Consider the following 22,643-nt stretch of genomic DNA (forward strand, 5'->3'; position numbering starts at 1 on the left):
TCCATTCTTCTAGTGATGGACATCTGGGTTGATTCCAGCTCTTAGCTATTATGAATTGAGCAGCTATAAACATGGTTAAGCAAATCTCTCTGGACTGAGGTTTAAAGGTTTTAGGGTACATGCCCAGTAAGGGAATAACTGGGTCTGTTGGTAACTCTATAGTCATCTTTTTTAGGAGTCTCCATATTGCTTTCCAAAGTGGTTGTACCATCTTACACTCCACCAACAGTGGATGAGGGTTCCTATTTCTCCACGTCATTGCCAGATTCTATACTTACAGACAAAAAACCTTGGTATTTCCCTCCCCTCCCCTGCTTTCCCCTTCATAACTTTGCTCTTCATCATATCCCCTCCCTCTCTCCACTAGTTTCTCTTTTAATTTGATGTCATCATCTTTTTCTCCTATTATGGAGGTCTTATATAGGTATTGCTAGGCACTTGGAGTTCTTGGATATTGAGGCCAGTTTCTGTCCAGACAGTTGCATTGTGAGGAGTGGTACCCTTCCTTTGGCTCTTACATTCTTTCTAACACCTCTTCCACAATGGACCCTGAGCCTTGGAGGGTGTGAGATGTTTCAGTGCTGGACACTCCTCTGTCCCTTCTTCTCAGCGCTAGGTTGCCTTTTGGGCCATCCCAGCGGTCATTGCCATCTGAAAAGAAAAGCTTCTCTAGCTAGAAGTGAGATTAGCATTAATATATGAATATGAACATTAAGTGTAATGCTTTCAGGGCAATTTGGTGAGAATAATATATGCATTTATCCAGACAAGAGCAGGCTTTATACCCCTTAGTCTTATGGCCTCCCTGCCATAGGCTTTTGATTAGGTTTTCGGTACCAGGCATGTATTCCCTCCCATAAAGCAGGCCTTCAGTCCAATTAGAGAGATGTTAGTTTCCCCCAGAGCAGACATGCCACTTTTGTACTCGTTCGGTCATTTGGCCTGTCAGGCCAAACTTGAGGCTTCCAGTATCCACTGTTTTCACCGCTGATGACTTCTGTCTCCCATAAGGCTGCATACAGTGCAGCTTTTTCCAGCTTTCAGTTGGCTTGGCTATAGGTAGAAGGTCTTCTGCTCAGCACCAGCTCGATTTCTCAGTGACTTTGCTGCTCAGGCATGTGAAGTCTTCAGCAATAGGGTCTTACCATCTCTTTCTCATGGGAAACCAAGGGCCTTGGAAATAGCCAATAATATTTTGGAGGCAATAGGAACCTCCCTGGCCAACAATTCACTGGAAGGTATCCCATCCCTGGTACTGAAAATTTTCTAGTAACAACCTATGGCTTTCTACATGGATTTTGTTCTTGGATGCATTCTTGCCTTGCTGTATGTGTGGTCTTTCTGAGCTCTTACGTGAGCGGCTCCTGTGGCTAGCTCTCCTGCTTGGCCTTCCACCTGTGTGCTTTGTGTGTCTTCTCCACAGGCGTCTTCCCTGGCGATCTCTCTGAAGGAGAGTCTCTCCATCTCCCCTCCCTCTTTCCAGCTGGGCAAGGGGGAGAGTCTTTTCTTACTTAAACATTTCAGCTAGCCTTCCCTCTGGATCCTAACTCTCCCTAAAACAGACCTCTTAATTCATGATTTACTCTGCTCAGAGTCCATTTTTCAAAATTTTGGCAGTTAGGATAAGGATCCAAAAGTTGGAGTTTACAGGTCTTTCCTAGACACAAAAGTCCTGCTTCATAATTGATACCCAATGTGGGGCCAGCAAGCAAAAAATGATATGATCATGCATATACATACACATGCACACCAAATATATACAAACAAAAATTATTGTAGTATACTAACTGAAAATTCTTCTGCTCAGACTCCTCAGTGTTGGGATGCAGGTGTGTGCCACCATACCTGGCCTAAGGTTTTTCCTTTCAATCTCCTTTCCACCAATAAACTCTGGTTAATGCCATTGAGTCATTCCAAGTTGAATTCTAAATGCTTGCTGTGTCTTTGAGCAGCAGACAGAAGAAAGTTGGAACCTGAAAGTGAGGAAAATGTTCAATCTTTACAGTATTCATGGGAAGATTGTAGAAAACTAGTGTATTTTGTATCACTGTGCCTAAAGAGACCACTGCTGAGAGAACTAGATCACTTACATCTTTTTAGACCATAGGTCCAGAAAATTCAAGTCCAAGAGACCATATTTGGCTGGCTTCTTATTAGGAAACCACATTTAAGAATAAAGAATTTGTGTTGGTGAGATGGCTCGGCAGTTAAGGTACTTGTCTACAAAACCTAACGACTAGAGTTTGATTCTCCAATATCCATGTAAAGCCAGATGCAATCTGGAGTTTGTTTGCAATGGCTAGAGGTCCTGGCATGCCCATTCTCTCTCCCTCCTTCTCTCTTTCCTTGCAAATAAATAAACAAATAGGGGCTGGAGAATATCTTAGTGGTTAAGGCACTTGCCTGTGAAGCCTAAGAACCCAGGCTTAATCCCCAGACCCATGTAAGCTAGATGTACAAGGTGGTGCATGCATCTGGAGTTCATTTGCAGTCGCTGGCGGCCCTAGCACACCCATTCTTTCCCTCTTTTTCTCCCTCTTTTGCAAATAAAAAATAAAATAAAAATAATATATTTTTAAAAAAATAAAATAAAAAATAAATAATTTGCTGAAGAGAACTCAGTCAGTTGGAAAGGAAGTCACTATGGGTTATGAAAAAATGAATTTACTCCAGGCATGGTGATTCACACCTATAATTCCAGAACTTGAGAGGCTGAAGTAGAAGGATTGCCATGAGTTTGAGGCTTGCCTGGGATACAGCGTAAGTTCCAGGTCATTCTGCACTACAGTGATACCCCACCCCAAAACAAACCAATAGCAACAGCAAGAAAAGCAAACAAACAAACAAAAACCTCTCAAGTACGGTAACGGCTCTTGCAGAACAAAGATGCCTGCGTGTCTGTATGTGTGCAAGCAAGCTTGACGCCCTGGCACTTAGAATGGTGTGTTACTATATTGTGGCAGGGGAAGGGGAGGGCCCTAATAACAAAGGGACCCTGGGGAATTAAAGAAGAGAAAAAAAATAAAATAAGAGCCATCTTGCAGCAGATGGCTTCCTCTTCCCCTCGGCCATGTTCTGCTTAGAGGTAGAAATAAGACTCATGTTCTCACAAATGTGCTCAGCAGTACCTGCTGTGTGCTTTCTTTTTTAAAAAATATTTTATTTATTTGTTTATTTTTCTCTTTTCACAACTGTGTGCTTTTTTTTTTTTAATTTATTTATTTGAGAGCGACAGACACAGAGAGAAAGACAGATAGAGGGAGAGAGAGAGAATGGGCGCGCCAGGGCTTCCAGCCTCTGCAAACGAACTCCAGACGCGTGTGCCCCCTTGTGCATCTGGCTAACGTGGGACCTGGGGAACCGAGCCTCGAACCGGGGTCCTTAGGCTTCACAGGCAAGCGCTTAACCGCTAAGCCATCTCTCCAGCCCCTGTGTGCTTTCTTTACTTGAGTTGGGCTGAGGTTCCTGGGAGGCTGTTCTGCCTGAGTCTCAGGCACATAATAAAGCTGTTTTCTTGGGATCTTGGTGCCTTCGTCTTTACTTGCCTGCTTCTCAAGAACAAGTTAGCAACTTCCCTAAAAGCTTCTATTAACCCAAGATTTTAGCATAGCAGGAAGACTAGACCTAAAGACATATTTTCATATGCTGAATCCAGGTAATAGATTGCTTAGGAAGTGAAATACTGAATCCAGACTGGAGACAGAACTTCAGAGCAGTTAGCTGCAGGAAGTTTCAAGTTCTATTCAATTCTGAACGCAGATGCAAGGGAGAGCGCAGAAACTGGCTCTTCCAGATTTAGTATAGCCCTTGGTTGATGATGGGCCAATTCTCACTTGGTCATAAAACATCTTTTTGGGAGGTGAGGGTTTGAGGCAGGGTTTCACTCTAGCCCAGGCTGACCTAGAACTCTGTAGTTCCAGGCTGGCCTTGAACTCACAGTGATTCTCCTACTTTTGCCTCCCTAGTGCTGAGATTAAAGCCCAACTGTTTTTAAATGTATTTTATTTATTTATTTATTTGTGGGGAGAAAGAAAGAGAAAGGGAGAGACAATGGGTGAACCAGGGCTTCTAGCCACTGCAAACGAACTCCAAACACATGCACCACTTTGTGCATCTGGCTTTACATGGCTACTGGGAAATCACACTTGGGTCATTACGCATTGTAGGCAAGTGTCTTAACCACTGAGTCATCTCTCCGGCCCATAGTTATAGAGTTCCTTGGAGAGTTTATTCAGAAAGTTTATTCAGTTTAGTCAGAAAGTTTATTCAGCAAGAAAGTCAGATCAGAAGGTTAAAGGTCCTGAGGAAGATGGATGGTCTTTTGCAGAGTCTTTCTGGAAAAATACTTTCCCCAAATGGCATCATTTTTGAGTTGTCCAGAGATCCCAAAGTATGACTTTCTTCAGTCAAAGTCACGGTAAATATTTAAGATGCTTGTGTTGGATAGATACCTGCAGAGTACGGGGGTGTCTCTGACTAAATGTCCACATGCTTACATTAAGTTACAGAATATTCATCTTGCTTTTACAGTTTTCTTGAAATATCTTGCCCAGAATGTCCCAGTGACTTAATCATATTGGGAAAGCTAAAGCAATGGTTACTTAGAGCTGAAACCCAAAGAGATTTTGCTTTTTATTGCTAGCTAAACCACAAATGTGTTAGAAATAGGGTATGAGAAAGGAATGAGAGAGGGGATCTTCTTGCCAAAGCTAGCTTTGGGCACCCTAGAAAAATGCATCACCTCCCTAACTAGCTTGCTTCCTCAGTGTAGAACTGACATATGTGTACCCAGAAAACAGCTGTAATAATGTCACCAGGCTTTTTGTAGTGGTCACAGGGAGTAGTTCTGTCATTCTCTCTGCCATTTGACCATTTAGAAAACTATGTTGGAGGCTTAGCAGTTAAGGCACTTGCCTACAAAGTGAAAGGACCCAGGTTTGATTCCTCAGGAACCATGTAAGCCAGATGCACAAGGTGGTGCATGCATCTGGAGTTTGTTTACAGTGGCTGGAGGCCCTGATCTCTTCTTTCTCTCTTCCTCCCTCCCTGTCTCTCTACCTTTCTCTTTCTCTCTCTCTCTCAAATAAATAAAAATAAAATAAAAAATTACATTGGGCTGGAGAGATGGCTCAGCTGTTAAAGGCACTTGCTTGCAAAGCTTGATGGCCTGGGTTTGATTCCCCAGCACCCATGTAAAGCCAGATGCACAGTGACACATGCATCTGTGTTCATCTGCAGTGGCAGGAGGGTCTGGTGTACCCTACTCACTTTCTGTGTCGGCCTCTTTCTCTCTCTCTCTCTCAAATAAGTAAGGCTAGAGTTTGTTTGTTTCAGTGGCTAGAGGCTCTGCTGCACTCATTCTCTCTGTGTGCCTTGTTCTCTTTCAAACAAACAAACAAACAAACAAATATATAAATATTTCAAAGAAAAGCATGTGTTAGGGAAAAAATTCATAATGATATGCTGTTTATTTGTGTTATTTCATAATGAAATGAGAATTATTGTTAAGCTTTCTTGCTTTCTTTTTACTTGCTCTTTTTTTTAAACTTTTTTGTTGTTGTTTATTCTTATTTATTTGAGTGCGACAGAGAGAGAAAGAGACAGAGAGAGAAAGAGACAGAGAGAGAGAGAGAGAGAGAGAGAGAGAGAGAGAGAGAGGAGAGAGAGAGAATGGATGCACCAGAGCCTCCAGCCACTGCAAACGAACTCCAGATGCGTGCGCCCCCTTGTGCATCTGGCTAATGTGGGTCCTGGGGAATTGAGCCTCGAACCAGGGTCCCTAGGCTTCAAAGGCAAGCGCTTAACGTTAAGCCATCTCTCTAGCCCTTTTTACTTGCTCCTTGAGACTCTGACTATGACAATGCTCTCAAATACTCATAGCCTAGGGCCTTAGTTGGCGGAAGCTTCATCTTCCAACCCTGCAATGTCCAGGCTGAGAGCCAACACTGTTAAAGTAAAGACGCAAGTGAATGGTAATGGCCTTGGGCTGCCCTGCCATTGCCTCGGGCCTCCTCAGGCATGACTGGACACCTGCCTCTGGGACCTGCAGGTGCCGCTGTGTCTCCCTGGTCATGTTGTCTTTCACATCTCACCACGGACCTGAATCAACACTCTGCTACAATGCTTGTCATGTTTTATGTCACTATTCTTTTTAATTATTATTAATTAATTAATTAATTTATTTATTTATTTAAGATAGAGGGATGGAGAGAAAGAGGAAGAGACAGATTAAAGAGAACGGGCATGCCAGGGCCTCCAGCCACTGCAAATGAACTCCAGATGTATGTGCCACCTTGTACATCTGGCTGACGTGAGTACTGGGGAATCAAATCTGGGTCCTTAGGCTTTGCAGTCAAGTGCCTTAACCACTAAACCATCTCTCCAGCCCCCTTTTATGCTTCTGAATGAGGGAATTGTATCAGTCATTGGTCTGGTATGTTTGATAAGTTTACATGCCTGGTGTTTCTGATATGCCCCATGTGTCTATATGTTCCTGACTTAATTGGATAAGCTCATAGGTTAGCGCAAGTAAGACTAAATTCATTAGTCTGTGACTGCATCCTCTCCTGATCATGGGAGATTGTACCAGAACCTTGAACCCCACTGAAAGAAAGCAGAGTGAATAGAGAGACAGGGACTTCTTTGCAGACCACCATGAAAAAGAACAAGCAATCCACACAGAATGATGGGTAGACATGAGTCATCAAGGATGAGGGTCTCTGCACTCCTCCCCAACTTCACGGTGACCTGACCCAGCCCTGGTCCTGGCTCAGAGCCTCTCCTACACAGGAACAGTCCCAGGTGTACCTTTGAGATAACAAGTGTCTCCCAAAACAAACAGTCATTATTTCTACACAAAGACCTTTAATGTTTCCTCTACCAGCAAAAGGCCACAGCCAGCCCTCCGAGAAGACAAAGGCTGGAAGCTTTTTCGTGTCTCATAAATACCATGATGGTGGCAGGGAGGCGGGGGGGGGGGGGGGGGGGGGTGGGCGGGGGAGATGCAGGACCATCGCTCACTGTCCAGCTCCTTCTTGTGAGCATAGCTAGGACAGGACAGACTCTCTCCATGGAAACTGCTCTGAACGACTGAGAATTCCTGCACTATTTGTATTTTATTTTTGTTTATTTATTTATTTGACAGAGAAAGAGAGAGAGAGAGAGTGAGAGAATGGGCGCACCAGGGTCTCCAGCCACTGCAAACGAACTCCAGATGCCTGTGCCCTCTTGTGTATGTGGCTAACATGGGTCCTGGGGAATCGAACCTGGGTCCTTTGGCTTTGCAGGCAAATGCCTTAACTGCTAAGCCATCCCTCTAGCCCTCCTGCACTATTTGTAATGACAATAATGGTCTTTTTCTGCTCTGGGAATGGAAATAGTGATGTCTATCCCTTACAGGATTGCTGTCATAGTCACGTGAGAACATAGGTGTGAAAGCCCTGTGGAAGGTTTCAAAGGCTGAGTAGCTGACATTGTTATGAGAAGACTGGTGGTTCCCCCTGCCCCCCCCACACACAAACTGCCTGTTAAAAACAATAGATCCATTTTAGCCAAATAAGTCACCAACTAGCCGTGATTTCTAGATACATCAAGTTGCTAGAATCAGGCATAGAAAAGAAGGAACGTGATTGGCACAGCTTGCTGTGATCATTCGCTAGGGCACTTCACCCACGCAGGTGATGCCTAAGTTCACTGGCTATTCTTAGCCTTCTCAGGAACTCGGGTCCTGGAAGTGAGAGCACTGGTGAAGTGAAGTTGGGGAAAGGGAATTTGAAAGCCCTTAACCCCAAAATTATGTGCTGTACTGTACAGACTTTCGTCATGGTTAAGGCTTGTGCTACATAGCCTTTTGTGCTGACTGACACTGTAGTATTTGTTCTGTTTCAAGGCCATGATCTCCTGGTGGCAGCTTCTCTTGTAAATCATCTTAGGTTTCTTTTTATCGCCACAGCGCAGCTGCAGACATCTGTCTGCTAACCATGTTTCCTGCTTTTGTGAAACTTGCCTATCATATACTCAAGGTCTCTGGTGCTAGGCAAGGCCTCCGAGCTCTGAAAATAGCCCAAGATAAGTATATAAGCTCTAAACCACCAAGAATCAGAGTCCAGGCTTTGGAAGAGATTCTCCTGGGCCCCCCCTGGTGTGAAAATAAAATGATTCTGCACTCAGTCTCTGGTGCCGGTTCTTTGCGCCTCAGTTTCCCATGTCACTGGTGGCTAGTTCTCATCAAGGGCCTAATGTTCCTCATTTCCTAAAATCTTCCCCTTGTCCCCTTAAAGCCTATCTCATGCAGTTTATACAAAATAAGTCTGTGTTATAGATTAAGATGTGAATAAACTCTCCACCCTCACTAATAACCCAAACCAAGAAAGTTACGGCAAACCATACCATGTTATACTCACCCAATATAACAATTTATAAATGAGAGCAGCACTTGAGAGGCAGCGGTAGGATTGCCCCGAATTCAAGGCCACCCCAAGACTACTGAGTGAATTCCAGGTCAGCCTGGACTAGAGCAAGACACTACCTCAAAAAAAAAAAAAAAAATGCAAATGAAGTTTGTGACATTAACTAGCACTCGCTCAACTCTCTAACTGGGAAAGTAGTGGACTACCAGAGACTGAATTCTATCTGCCCCTATTTCCAGCAGACTTAAGTTCAGCTTTCACTCATGAAAACAGCAGGGAAAATTTTATTAATCCTTTAAAAAATAAATAAATAAAATCATAACAACAAAAAAAAAAACCAAAAAAACAACCAACAAAAAATAAAAGGAACCTGAACTTTGGTAATGCAGCTGGAACAATCTACAGCTGTGCAGGCAGAAGAGATTTAATTTTAGTTGATTTTCTGTGGTGGTTGGTTGTTCACTATTCTCACAGTCATGGAAGCTGTGCAGTTTTTTGAAGGGACAGAGAATTTGCTGGAGGTTTGGTTCTCCAGGCAGCCATCTGATGCTAACCAGGGATCTTTGCACCATCCTGCGGTCTGAATGGGATGTTCTTTTGAAGCACGTGCAATGCTCAGTCTTAAGTGTGATGAAAACTGTCAAGCAGGAAGCTCATGTGCTCAATGAGAGTAGCATGTTTGTCTCTAGAAGACGTTTCATTGCAAAGACACCCTCTTGTTGAAAACACTGGTTCTCCTATTAAAGCTTGCTAGGGATTATAGTGGTTTGACTCAATTCAAAGCTTCTTTTATTCTTGTAAAAATTTCATTAAAGGCCGGGTGTGATGGTGCACGCCTTTAATTCCAGCAGCTGGGAGGCAGAGATAGGAAGATCACCATGAGTTCAAGGCCACCCTGAGACTACATAATGAACTTCAGGTCAGGCTGGGCTAGAGTGAGACCCTACCTTGAAAAAAACAAACAAAAAAAGAATTTCATGAAGTCTTCTCACCAAGGGTACCCACATCAGAATTTCCAAGAAAAAACAGAGTTTCTGAATGCAATTTTTCCAAAGGGAGCTGCATATTGTATGGGATATATGAATTCTGACCAATTGTGCTTGTACACTTTGGATTTCCCAGAGTTGGGTAATCAGTCAGCCATATCAAACACTGGAAATTCTGATGAGTGAGCTTGACCAGTAATAATGAACCAGTTTTACAAGAAAGATGATGTTACCACAAAGGATGTAACTCATGAGAGTGGAATTTGTGACCTGATACCAGGTTCTGTCACTGATGCCACACTGTTCAATCCTTGTGGGTATTCGATGAATGTAAGGAAATCGGATGAACTGATTGGACAATTCACATCATTTCAGAACCAGAATTTCTTATGTCAGCTTTGAAACAAACTTAAGTCAGACCTCCTGTGATGACCTGATCAGGAAAGTTGTGGATATCTTCCATCTAGGAAAGTTTGTGACCACCTTGTTTGTTAATCAGTTTGAAATGTCACACAGTGTTTTTTTTTATTTTTAATTTTTATTTATTTATTTGAGAGTGACAGACAGAGAGAGAAAGAGGCAGAGAGAGAGATGGGCGTGCCAGGGCTTCCAGCCACTGCAAACGAACTCCAGATGCATGCGCCCCCTTGTGCATCTGGTTAATGTGGGTCCTGGGGGAATCGAGCCTCGAACCGGGGTACTTAGGCTTCACAGGCAAGCGCTTAACTGCTAAGCCATATCTCCAGCCCAACACACAGTGTTTTCTTCACCCAAGAAGACTGAAGGTTTTAAACATCTTGATTTCCAGAGCTCCACATTTAATGATTACAATTTTGCTGTTATCAGTTTTGCTAAGAAGCAGAAACAGCAGAATTTATTAAGAAAAATGAAGATTTAGGGAATGATATTGTATATATGTAAGTAGAAGAAAAGATTATTGGGAGTGGAATGACCTAAGAGAGGTCAGGGGAAGAGATTGGATAAAAGAAGGGTTGGGGAAGGGATAATCAAAATGTAAGATATTGTGAATAAGCCATATGAAAACTTACTTTTTTTGGATAGTGGCACACCCAGATGCCATAGACAGTTACTAGAAAAATGTCAGGGCTGGAGGGATGGCTTAGCAGTTAAGGTGTTTGCCTGCAAAGCCAAAGGACCCAGGTTTGATTCCCCAGGACACACATTAGCCAGATGCACAAGGGGGCTCCTGCATCTTGAGTTCATTTGCAGTGGCTGAAGGCCCTGGTGTGCCCATTCTCTCTCCCTCTCTTTCTTCCTCCCTCTTTCTCTGTCAAATAAATTGATTAATTAAAATAAAATATTAAAAAAAGAAAAAAATCAGTGCCAGGGATGGGATACCTTCCAGTAAGTTGTTGCCCAGGGAAGTCTCTGTTGCCCCTAAAACATTACAGGCTATTGCTAAGGCCCTTGGTTTCCCACCAGGAATAGATGGTAAGACCCTATTGCTGAAGACCCCACATGCCTGGACTGCAAGGTCACTGAAAACTCAAGCTGGGCTGAACTGAAAACTTTCTCCCTGTAGACCAGCTGACAGCAAGCTGGAAAAAAATGCCCTGCATGCAACACTATTGGATACAGAAGCCATCAGCAGTGAAAACAGTGGACACTGCAAGCCTCAAGTTTGGCCAACTAGGCTAAAAGACTGAATGGGTGCAATAGTGGCATGTCTGTTATGGGTGGAAACCAGCTGCTCTCTAATTGGGCTGGAGGCCTCCTCTATGGGTGAGGCATACATGCCTGGTACTGAAAATCTAATCAAAAGCCTATGGTGGGGAAGGTCATGAGCATTAGGAGTGTAACATATGCTCTTGTCTGGCTAAATGCACATATTCTGCTCACCAAACTGCCCTGTAAGCACTTTACTTAATGTTCATACCCATATATTAATGCTACTCTCACTTTTGGTTACAGAAGCTTCTCTTTTCAGATGGTGATGACCACTAGGATGACCCAAAAGGCAATATAGTGCTGAGAAGTGAATGCGGAGTTCTCAGCACTGAAACATCTCTATCACACCTGCCAAGGCTCAGGGTCCATTGCAGAAGAGGTGGCAGAAAGAATGTAAGAAGCAAAGGAAGGATAGGACTGCTTACAATGCAATCGTCCAGACAGAAACTGGCCCAGATATCCATGACCTCATAGTTCCTAGTACTTCCTTCACAAAACCTTCATAATAGGAGGAAAAGATGGTGACATCAAAATAAAAGATATGAGGGGCTGGAGAGATGGCTTAGCAGTTAAGGCATTTGCCTACAAAGCCAAAGGATCCTGGTTTGATTCTCCAAGAACCATGTAAGCCAGATGTACAAGGGGGCACCTGCATCTGGAATTCACTTACAGTGGCTGAAGGCCCTGGTGTGCCCATTCTCTCCCCCTCTCTTTCTTTCTCTCTCTCTTTGCCTCTTTCTCTGTATCAAGTAAATAAATAAAATATAACAAAAATAAATAAATAAATAGAAGAGACTAATGGAGAGATGGAGGGGATATGATGGAGAGTGGATTTGTGTAGGGGAAAGTGGGGGAGGGGAAGAAATTATAATGGCTTCTTGTCTGTAAGTATGGAAGTTGTCAATAGAAAAAAAAGAAAAAAAGAAAAGTGAAGAAAAAGCTCAAAAAGAGAAGACTCATAAAAAGTGGTGGCTTCTTCCTAGGCGTTGATACTGGGGCCATGCTGTCCATGAGCACCACCTTGTAGCTGCAGAAAGCTCCTGGTGCAATGGTGGTGCAATCATTTTGAAATGTATGCATTATTGTACCAAGGAGTTAGATATCTTGCATGAATGCTGTCTTCTGTGTTTAGGTATTGTATGCCACTCTTCCTGTGAAATTGAAGTGTAATGTAGAAAAAAAAAACCCTTTTATTATATGAAAATTTACAACACATGTGGAAAACTTTCATTTTGGCTTATGCACAGTATAATATTTCTGCAAGTATCATCCAAAATTCTCCACAGACAAGGCTTTCATCCTCATTAGATATTGGCCTCAGCTGACCATCTGGGACTGTTCTATTAAATTGATGCCAGAGTTTTACATCCAGTTACTTCCACTTTCTAGAATGTATTCTCTACTAACGTTATTTAAAAACCAGTTTCTGCCAAAGGAAGGGTAGAACTCCTTACAACGTGCTCCTTACAACACAAAATGGTCTGGATATCCATGACCTCACAGTGCCCGACACTACCTGCACAAGACCATCATAAGAGGAGGAAAAGATGATGACATCAAATAAAAGAGAGACTGGTTGGGGGGGAGGGGATATGATGGAGAGTGGAGTTTCAAACGGGAAAGTGGGGGGAGGGAGGGAATTACCATGGGATATTGTTTACAATCATGGAAGTTGTCAATAAAAAAGAAATTAATTTAAAAAAACAAAAAATAAATAAAAACCAGTTTCTACTTCATACAGTTGTTTTTTGCAATGGCAATTAAAGATTTTCTTCTACAAGTTGAGTCCTCTTAAGGAAATGATTCCAGTATTCATTGGTGTGTAACTATTTGAATGACTGTTCCTACATTTGAAGTCCTTTGCTTTCTCCCCTCACCATGCTGTCTTCCCTCCCACTCCACCCCCAGTTAAAACAATACCCTATTCCACTATGGGATGGTATAGTAATCTTACAACCTAGATGGGGGAGTGGGAGAATGGTCCTTGGGCTTAATTTCCCTTTAAGGCCATTGGAATGTGGCCTTTTGAGCTCTTCTGAAAGATAATGACAATAATGTCTCAAAAATTAAAGAAATTAGGCTGTGTGGTGGTGCATGCCTTTCATCCCAGCACCTGGGAGGCAGAGGTAGGTGGATTGCCATGAGTTCAAGGCCACCCTGAGTCTACATAGTGAATTCCAGGTCAGCCTGGAATAGAGAGAGACCCTACCTCAAAAAAAAAAAAGAAAAAAAAGAAAAAAAATTAGGGCTGGAGAGATGGCTTAGAGGTTTAGTAGCAAAACCAAAGGACCCAGGTTCGATTTCCCAGGACCCACATAAGCCAGATGCACAAGGGAGCACATGTATCTGGAGTTTGTTTGCAGCAGCTGGAGGCCCTGCATGCCCGTTCTCTCTCTCTCTCTCTACCTGCCTATTTCTGTATCTCTCACTCTCTGTCAAATAAATAAATAAAATATTTTTTAAATGAAAGAAATTAAAGGTCTGCTGCATGATTAGCAGGAGGACCCATAGATAGTTGGTAGATCAAGCTATAAAGCCAGGCATGGTGTTGTACACCTTTAATCCTAGCACTTGGGAGGCAGAGGTAGGAAGATCGCTATGAGTTCGAAGCCATCCTGAGAATGTATAGTGAATTCCAGGTCAGCCTGGACTAGAGTGAAACCCTACCTAGAAAAAAAAAAAAAAAAAGATATAGCTGAGCCCTGTTGAAACTATCTGCTATGGTATGCTCATTAGTAGTTCGCTTCTAATGCAGTAGTATGTTGTTGCCTTTTACTAACTTGTTATGAAGTGGTCAGAGAGGATTTTTACCAAGAAGTTTAAGCAGGAAGATTTAGTGTAAGTGGACTTAGATCATTCACCTTCGCTTACATCACCAATTTCCATTTACAGTGCACTATACACTTGGGTCCAAAGCAGAATCTATGGCTTTTCCATCTTGTGACTTGAAGTTGTGAGGTTCTGTGGCACATGGGGATTGTCTGGACTTGTCAGTTCCTTTTGGTCTTCATTCACATGATCAAATGAATGACTGCCTAGAATGAGAGCTGTTGCCCTGAAAGCCACAGAGCAGAGTGCATGAAATACTCAAAGGGAGCAAGCTAGAAATGCCAGTTTTCTAGAGTTGCCATTTTTTAGGTAATTTGCAAATACTGTGGGATTCAAGCAACTGAGAAAAGACCAAAGCTGACTAAATTTTATTTCTGTTGTCCTCACAATTTTTTCCTGAAAATTTCTTGATTGATGCAGTGATGTTTTGTTCCTTCTTTATTTATAAATGAACCCCCCCCCCTTTTTTTTAGTGTTTCTACACATAGAAATCAAGTGGGTTTGAAATCAAGTGGTTGGAAGAGTTCTGACTTTAATGTCATGCATGCTGTGGATAGAATGTTTTGCTAAGGAGTCCTCAGTACACTTTATCAGCTGCCTCTGTGGGGAGCCCAGCGCCTAACATGTTGACTTGCTCTGTCGTGAGGAACAATGCTTATGGTGGATTTTGTTCCTGAACACTGTTCCAGTAGATTTGATGGCATTTGTTGGCCTGAAGTTTGATTTTTTTTCCCCCCTCAGTAGAATTAAGAATTCTGATGTTGGGGCTGGAGAGATGGCTTAGCGGTTAAAGCACTTGCCTGCAAAGCCAAAAGACCCAGGTTCTATTCCCTAGAACCCATGAAAGCTAGATGCACAAGGTGGTGTATGCATCTGGAGTGCATTTGCAGCAGGTGGAGGTCCTGGTACATCCATTCTTTCTCTCTTTCTCAAATAAATAAATAAAAGAATTCCGATGTTGAAAACTTTCACAAATCTATGTGGAAGAAAACATAAAAATATGAGAACTATAGATCAAATAGTAATCTAAATGTGATAAAGGAGGGAAAATTTTGCTGCCATAATTTCTCTCCATAGGTGTTAGATTTTTAATCAGTTGAAATGTATTTGTGTATCACAATATAAGCTTCACTAAAAGTTTGCTGAATTAAAGCCCGTGTGGTGGTGCACGCCTTTAATCCCAATACTTGGGAGGCAGAGGTAGGAGGATCACTGTGAGTTAGAGGCCACCCTGAGACTACATAGTGAATTCCAGGTCAGCCTGGGCCAGAGTGAGACCCTACCTTGAAAAAAAACCAAACAAACAAAAAGAGTTTGCTGAATTAGAAAAATTTATAAATGAGGGCTGGAGAGATTGATTGCCTGCAAAATCTAACGACCTGCAGGGCTCCTTCCTGGTCAGGTAGTGACGAGGGAAGGACCAGGCCTTCTGGCTCCTCCCTAGGGGATGAGAAGGATGATGAGCGTCGGACGACTCAGAAACCTCTCCTGGCCACCGGAGAAAAACCACACTGAGTCGGGAGTCTTTTCCATGCAGAAACAACTCGCTTTATTACTCTGAGTAGTTGCCTATATCATGTTGGGGACGAAGGTGGGGATTTTAGGATGGGGGCAGAGGCAAGGGCCAATAGTAAACTGTAACTATTGAAATGGTAATTACAATTGCCACGAGGAAGTGGCAGGCCAGAAGCCATTAGGTGTCTTGCTGAGTCCTAGCTGGCCAGAGACAGGTCGCCAAACTTTAGCTAGGCTCAGGAAGTCCCACTAGACCTCACGCCTGGGCCTTTCAGAGCCCAACAACGACCCAGGTTCATTTCCCCAGTACCCACATAAAGCCAGATGCATAAAGTGGTGTGTGCATCTGGAGTTCGTTTGTAATGGCTAGGGGCCCTGGCACACCCATACTTTTCCCTCTTGGTTTTTCTCTCTATGACTCAAATAAATTAATAAAAAATATTGTTAAACGCTACTCTCACTTTGGGTAGAGAATCTTCTCTTTTCAGATGACAGTGACCTTGGGACGACTCAGAAGGTATCATAGTGCTGGAAAGAAGTGACTGGAGTATTGAGTGACATCTCAATCACACGTTCCAAGGCTCAGGGTCTAATGCGGAAGAGGTGGCAGAAAGAATGTAAGAGCCAAAAGAAGGGTAGGACTCCTTACAATGTGCTCCCTGCAGACATAAAATGGCCTGGATATCCATGACCTCATAGTGCCTGACACTACCTACATAAGACCATCATAAGAGGAGGAAAAGATCATGACATCAAAATAAAAGAGAGACTGATTGAGATGGGGAGGGGATATGATGGAGAATGGAATTTCAAAGGGGAAAGTGGGGGAGGGATATTTTTTAGAATTATGGAAAATGTTAATAAAAATTGAGGAAAAATATATTGTTAAAAATTTATAATTGAGGGCTGGAGAGATGGCTTAGCATTAAGTGCTTGCCTGTGAAGCCTAAGGACCCCAGTTTGAGGCTCGATTCTCCAGAACCCATGTTAGCCAGATGCACAAGGGGACGCACATGTCTGGAGTTCGTTTTCAGTGGCTGGAAGCCCTGGTGCATTCTCTCTCTCTATCTGCTTCTTTCTCTCTCTGTCACTCTCAAATAAATAAATAAAAGTGAACAAAAAAATATAAAATATATATAATTGAAATTATCCAATTTTGATGAGGTTGTGACAAAATTGGTGTGTCCTTATAGCACTCTTGGCTACAAATACATATAATCCCTTACACAGGCAAAATGACAACACTTAACAAGTATTCTTTGTTTTGTTTTGTTTTTTTCAAGGTAGAGTCTCACTCTAACCCAGGTAGACGTGAACTCACTCTGTAGTCCTAGGCTAGCTTCAATCTCTTAGAGATACTCTTATCCTCCTACCTCTGCCCCCCAAGAGTGGGAATTAAAGGTGCGCACCACCACATCTGGTCACTTAGCAAGTATGATGCAGATACTCCTATCTTTTGGTTTACTGAGCTCTGTCCTTGAAAATTCAGCAAAAGTGAAGAAAAGCAACAGATATGGGTATGTTTACCACAAATACGCAAATAGTGAAATGATGAATGTTTGTGTTAAATATGATGTAAACTTATTAAAAAGATGATGAGGGCTGGAGGGATGGCTTAGTGGTTAAGGCGTTTGCTTTGAAAACCAAAGGATCCTGGTTCGACTCTCCAGGACCCATATAAACCAGATGCACAAGAGGGCATACATCTGTAGTTCATTTGCAGTGGCTGGAGGCCATGGCATACCTATTATCTCTCTCTCTCAAATAAATAAATAAATAAAATATATTCAAAAAAAGAAAATAACTTTCATGTGATGGTGACTTACGGGGTAAAATGTTCATTATTTTTTGTTTTGTTGACTTAGAGCTTTCTATGTAGCCCAGGCTGACCAGAAACTCATTATGTAACCCAGGCTGGCCTTGAACTTGCATTTAGCAACCTGGTTGATTATAGAATAAACTCTGGGGACCCCACTGATTGAGAGGTAAACCCACTGGATGGGCTTACCTTCCTGGGCCAACAGTGTGGTACATAAGGTTTCCCCAGAGAAAATGGAGAGGGAGATGGATAAATCAGGATCGAACCTCTTTAGGGCCATAGCATCTATAGCCTGTTGGACCTTATGAAAATTTTGTTGATGACAAGGGGACAAAATTACCTGAGAGGAGGGTTAAGATCCTTTAGGTGGTCAAACAAAGGGGACAGCTCTTCAGTAGTTATGGGTATCCAAGGTCTCATACAATTAATTTCTCCCAATACCTTTTGGAACTGGGGCAGAGTATAAGAATCCTGAATATGAACTTGGGGTTTAACAGGTGAAACAGTATCAAGGGATAGCACAGAGCCCAAAATCTTAAAGGGAGGGACAGTCTGAATCTTTTCAGGGGCTACTTTAAAGTCATTGGCCTGTAAAATGGAAAGACATTTGGCAGTAAGATCTTGGAGATCAGACGGGTTGGAACAACCTAAGATTATATCATCCATATAAATATAGAATAGAATATCAGAACGGCCAATCAAGGAAGAAAAGATATGTAGCATATAGGACTGACAGATAAGGGGGGCTATTGGCCATGCCCTGGGGCAGGACTGTCCATCCAAACCTCAAGTCTGTCCCACAAAAATTTGTCAAGGGTATGAAAAATGCAAATTTTCAACATCGTCTGGATGTACTGGGATAGAAAAGAAACAATCTTTAATATCAATAATAGATAATAAGTGTTGGGGATGGCCGGAATCCACGGGAGTCCTCTCTGGGGGGGGGGGGTCCCAAAAGGTATCATCCTCTCATTTATTTTTCTTAAATCATGTAAAAGTCTCCAAGAGCCATTAGGCTTTTTTATACCAAAAACAGGGGAATTCCAAGGACATGTTGAAGGCTGTATATGTCCCAAAGCTAGCTGTTGTTTAACTAACATATGAAGATGTTGGAGTTTGGGGGTAGGTATAGGCCACTGCTCAACTCACATGGGGTCCCCAGGTACCTATAGAAGTTTTGGCACTGGGGGTTGAGCAGGGGCCCTTAGAATTGGGGGTGGACCTGAGAGTGTTTTTGTCTAATCTTTTCAAAATGAGGGTCATTTCTGTGGTTAGGGAAGCTGGCCTGTCCTTGTTCAAACTGTTGATCATATTCTTCCTGGTCTAGTATCCCCTCATAGAAGCCTTTGTGATCAGGGGTGATATAAGTCTCAGCTTCTCCAAGTATATCCTGACCTAGGAGGTTGGTCGTTAGGCCAGTCACCACCAGAGGTTGCACCTCCCCACGGTTACTGTCAGGATCAGTCCAGGGCTGCCAGTTGGCCATTTCCCAGGACATTGACTGTCTGCCCACACCAAGTAAAGGTGGACCAGGGACTAACTGCTATGAAGGAGGGACTTCCTCCTTTCTAATTACAGTGTGGTCGGCTCCACTGTCAATGAGGAACTTGAAAGTTTTTTCGCCAACCGTCAGGGTCATTTTTGGCCTTAGTCCTGGAATCAGGAGTATGGTCCAGTATGTCCTAACCACCTTCTTCCCCTTATTTAATGGGACTGGGGATAGGCTCTGGGGGAGTTTAAAGGCTCACCCTGAAGGCTGAACTTGGATTTGCAATCCTTGGCCCAGTGGAACCCCTTCTCGTACCTGGGGCAAGGGGTACGAGGCACGTTAGGGGTCACAGGGACTATTGGAGTATTTTTTGCCTGATTGAGGCACTCCCTTTTAAAGTGACCCTCTTTGCCACACCCAAAACAAGATCTCCCCTTTCCCCCTGAGGTCTATTGGAGGGCACAGACCAGGGCGGCCATATCCTCACAGCGGGTGCTCTGTAAGGCCTATGCCATGGCCCTCGCCTGATGGGAGCTGGATCCCAGGTCTTTGGTGGCTATAATCCATTTATTCATACAGTGATCTTTTAACCCAGTGCAGGTCAACTTATGGCCACTCATCATGCCTTCCCAGACCAGCATTTTAATCAACTAGTCTCACAGGGGGCAGGGGGAAACTTTTTTGTAGACTTATTTCAACCCTCTCTATGAAAGTAGCCAAGTCTTCACTAGCTTTTTGTGTGATTCTTGTCATGGGGGGCTCAGATGGGCCTTCCTCCAGTTTTCTCCATGCGGCCATTCCCAAAGCCTGCACCTGATCCCAGTATGGATCAGGGATAGAAGCTTGCTGGAGGCCCATGGAAAATGCATCAGTGCTGCGTAGGAGCATGCCGAAGGTGATTGGGACTGGGGGCTGAGCAGCCTGATTCCACTCAGCCTGAGTACAGCAATCATCCTGAAAGAAGGCACACCACTTTATTTACAGGGGGCCAGACCTCTAATAGCCTTTTCAGATCATGAGCCTCCCAGGGGTACCAAGCAGCAGGGCGATTACTGCCGGGGTTAACTTTGACAGAGAAGAGGTTGGTTGTTTCTCCCCCGGGGGTGCCATCCCCGTAGTAGGATGGAGGTGCAGAGGGGGTCTCTTAGAAGGATTTGTCTGAAAAGGATTTGTAGGGTGATGGGGGGGGTGTAGGACCCTTATAGGGCCAAGGAGCACTTCCAAAGGGGTCTAGGGACAGATACATGGGCTCAGGCGAGCAGGAGGGATTTGGGTTGGACAAGGACTACCCCAAAATTTATGAGGGTACACTCACCCGCAGACCAATTGGCCTGTCAGGTTCTTCCATTGGAGAGATGCCCCACGTTGGGCACCAGTCTGCTGGGTCCTCCAGCAGGTAGGGCTGTAGGAGAGCCGGTCCCACCAGTCTCTCCTTGGGGCTGAGCGGGATGGTGAGTGTCAACGACCCAGACCCCTCCTCACCAGAGAGAGAAGCACACTAAGTCGGGAGACTTGTCAAAGCAGGATCTCACTTTATTGTAACATGCAGATGTTTATATAGTGTTGAGAATGAAGGCGGAGATCTCAGGAAGGGATGAGGTGTAAGGGCCAACAGCATATAGCGACTTTTGAAATGATTGGTTGTAAGCGCATGCTCGTGGGAACTCTAACTTCCTATGCGGAAGTAGCAGGCCAGAGGCACTTTGGCGCCCTGCTGAGTCATAGCTGGCCAGAGACAGGTCGCCAAACTTTAGCTAGGCTCAGGAAGTTCCACGAGGCCTCGCATCGGGCTTTTTTAGGCCCAACATTCCAAGGTATTTTTGTTATTGTTATTGTTGCTATTGAAAATGGGACAATGTCGCTTATTTCTTTCTCTGAATCTTTGTCATTTGCATATAGAAAGGCTACTGATTTTTGTGCATTGATTTCATATCCTGCTACTTTGCTGAAGGGTTAATCACATTTAAAATTTTGAGATGGACATTCTCGGGTCTCTTATGTATAAAATCATGTTGGACTGGAGAGATGGCCGGTTAAGCACTTGCCTGTGAAGCCTAAGGACCCTGGTTCGAGGCTCGATTCCCCAGAACCCATGTTAGCCAGATGCACAAGGGGCGCACATGTCTGGAGTTCGTTTGCAGTGGCTGGAGGCCCTGGCGTGCCCATTCTCTCTCTGCCTTTCTCTCTCTCTGTTGCTCTCAAATAAATGAATAAAAATAAACAAAATAAATTTAGAATCATGTTGTCTGTGAATACAGCTAACTTAACTTCTTCCTTTCCAACTTGCATCCCTTTTATTTCTTTCTCCTGTCTTACTGCTTGAGCTAGGACTTCCAGTACTATTGAAGAGCAGAGGTGAGAGTGGACACCCCTGTCTTATTCCTGACCTCAATGGGAATTCCTTCAGTCTCTCTCCATTAAGTATTATTTGGGCTTTAGGAGCTTTATATATAGCCTTTATTATATCAAGATATAAACTGACCGTGCAGTTCTCTCCAATGTTTTGATCATGAAGTGATGTTGTCAAGGGCCTTTTCTGCATCTATCGAAATGATCATGTGATTTTTGTGTTTAAGCTTATTTATGTGGTGTATTACATTGACAGATTTGCATATGTTGAACCACTCCTGTGTTGCTGGGATGAAGCCTACTTGATCAAAGTGGATAATGCTTTTGATGTGTTGTTGGATTTGGCTTGCTTTGTGAGGATTTTTGTTCAGGATCTTTGCATCTAAGTTCATCAGGGAAATTGGCCTATAATTTTCTTTTCTTGTGGCATCTCTGCCTGGTTTTGGTATTAGGGTGATACTAGCTTCATAGAAGGAGTTAAGGAGCTTTCCCTGTTCTCTGATTGTGTGGCACACTTTGAGAAGGATTGGTTTCAGTTCTTCCATGAAGGTTTGATAGAATTCAGATGAGAAGCCATCTGGTCCTGGATTCTTCTTTCTGGGAAGGCTTTTGATTACTTTTTCAATCTTGATGGGTATGGTAGGTTTGTTTAGAAGATTAATCTGCTCTGAGTTTAGCTTTGGTAGGTGGTATGTGTCCAGGAATTCATCCATTTCCTCCATATTATCCAGTTTTGTAGAATAGAGGCTTTTGAAATAAGTCCTGATGATTCTCCCAATTTCACTTATGTCTATTGTGATCTCTCCTTTTTCATTTCTAATTTTGTTAATTTGAAGCATCATTTTTTCACTTGATCAAATGGCCAGGGGTTTGTCAATCTTATTTTTTCAAAGAACCAGCTTTTTGTGTCATCAGTTTTCTTAGTTTCCAATTCATTAATTTCTTCTCTGATCCTGATTATTTCTTACCATCTGGAGTGTTTGGGGTTGGATTCTTCTTGCTTTTCCAGTGCCTTTAGGTGGATGGTTAGGTTACTGATTTGGGATCTCTCTGTCTTTGTTATGAAGGCATTTAGTGCTATGAATTTTCCCCTGAGAACCGCCTTCATTGTGTCCCATAAGTTTTGGTACGTTGTATTGTCATTCAGTTCTAGAAATTTTGCAATTTCAGTTTTTATTTCATCCACTACCCAATTATTGTTTAAAATGTGCTATTCAGTTTCCAGGAGCCAATGGGATTCTTGGTGCATCTTTTGTTGTTAATTTTCAGCAATACAGTGTTGTGATCTGATATCATGCAGGGAATTTTGTTGATCATTCTAAATATATGGAAGGCTTTGTGACCCAGTATATGATCTATTTTAGAGAAGGTTCAATGGGCTGCTCAGAAGAATGTGTAATCTGTGGATTTGGGATGGAATGTTCTGTAGATGTCTGTTAGGTCTAATTGTTCTATGGTTTTGTTGAGTTCTCTCACTTCCCTATTGATTTTCTGTTTGGATGATTTATCTTTTGCTGATAATGGAGTATTGAAGTCCCCAACTATGATAGTGTTGGTGG

The 22,643-nt window shown here is 43.1% G+C and overlaps 1 pseudogene; it reads left to right on the top strand.

The window, feature by feature from the left end:
- The first annotated feature begins 8,884 nt into the window (after nucleotides 1-8,884).
- LOC123460105 lies at nucleotides 8,885-10,268 on the top strand (annotated as a pseudogene).
- The last annotated feature ends 12,375 nt before the right edge of the window (nucleotides 10,269-22,643 follow it).

The sequence above is a fragment of the Jaculus jaculus genome, chromosome 1 (genome assembly GCF_020740685.1).
Source record: "Jaculus jaculus isolate mJacJac1 chromosome 1, mJacJac1.mat.Y.cur, whole genome shotgun sequence".
In the NCBI taxonomy this organism is placed as follows: Eukaryota; Metazoa; Chordata; class Mammalia; order Rodentia; family Dipodidae; genus Jaculus; species Jaculus jaculus.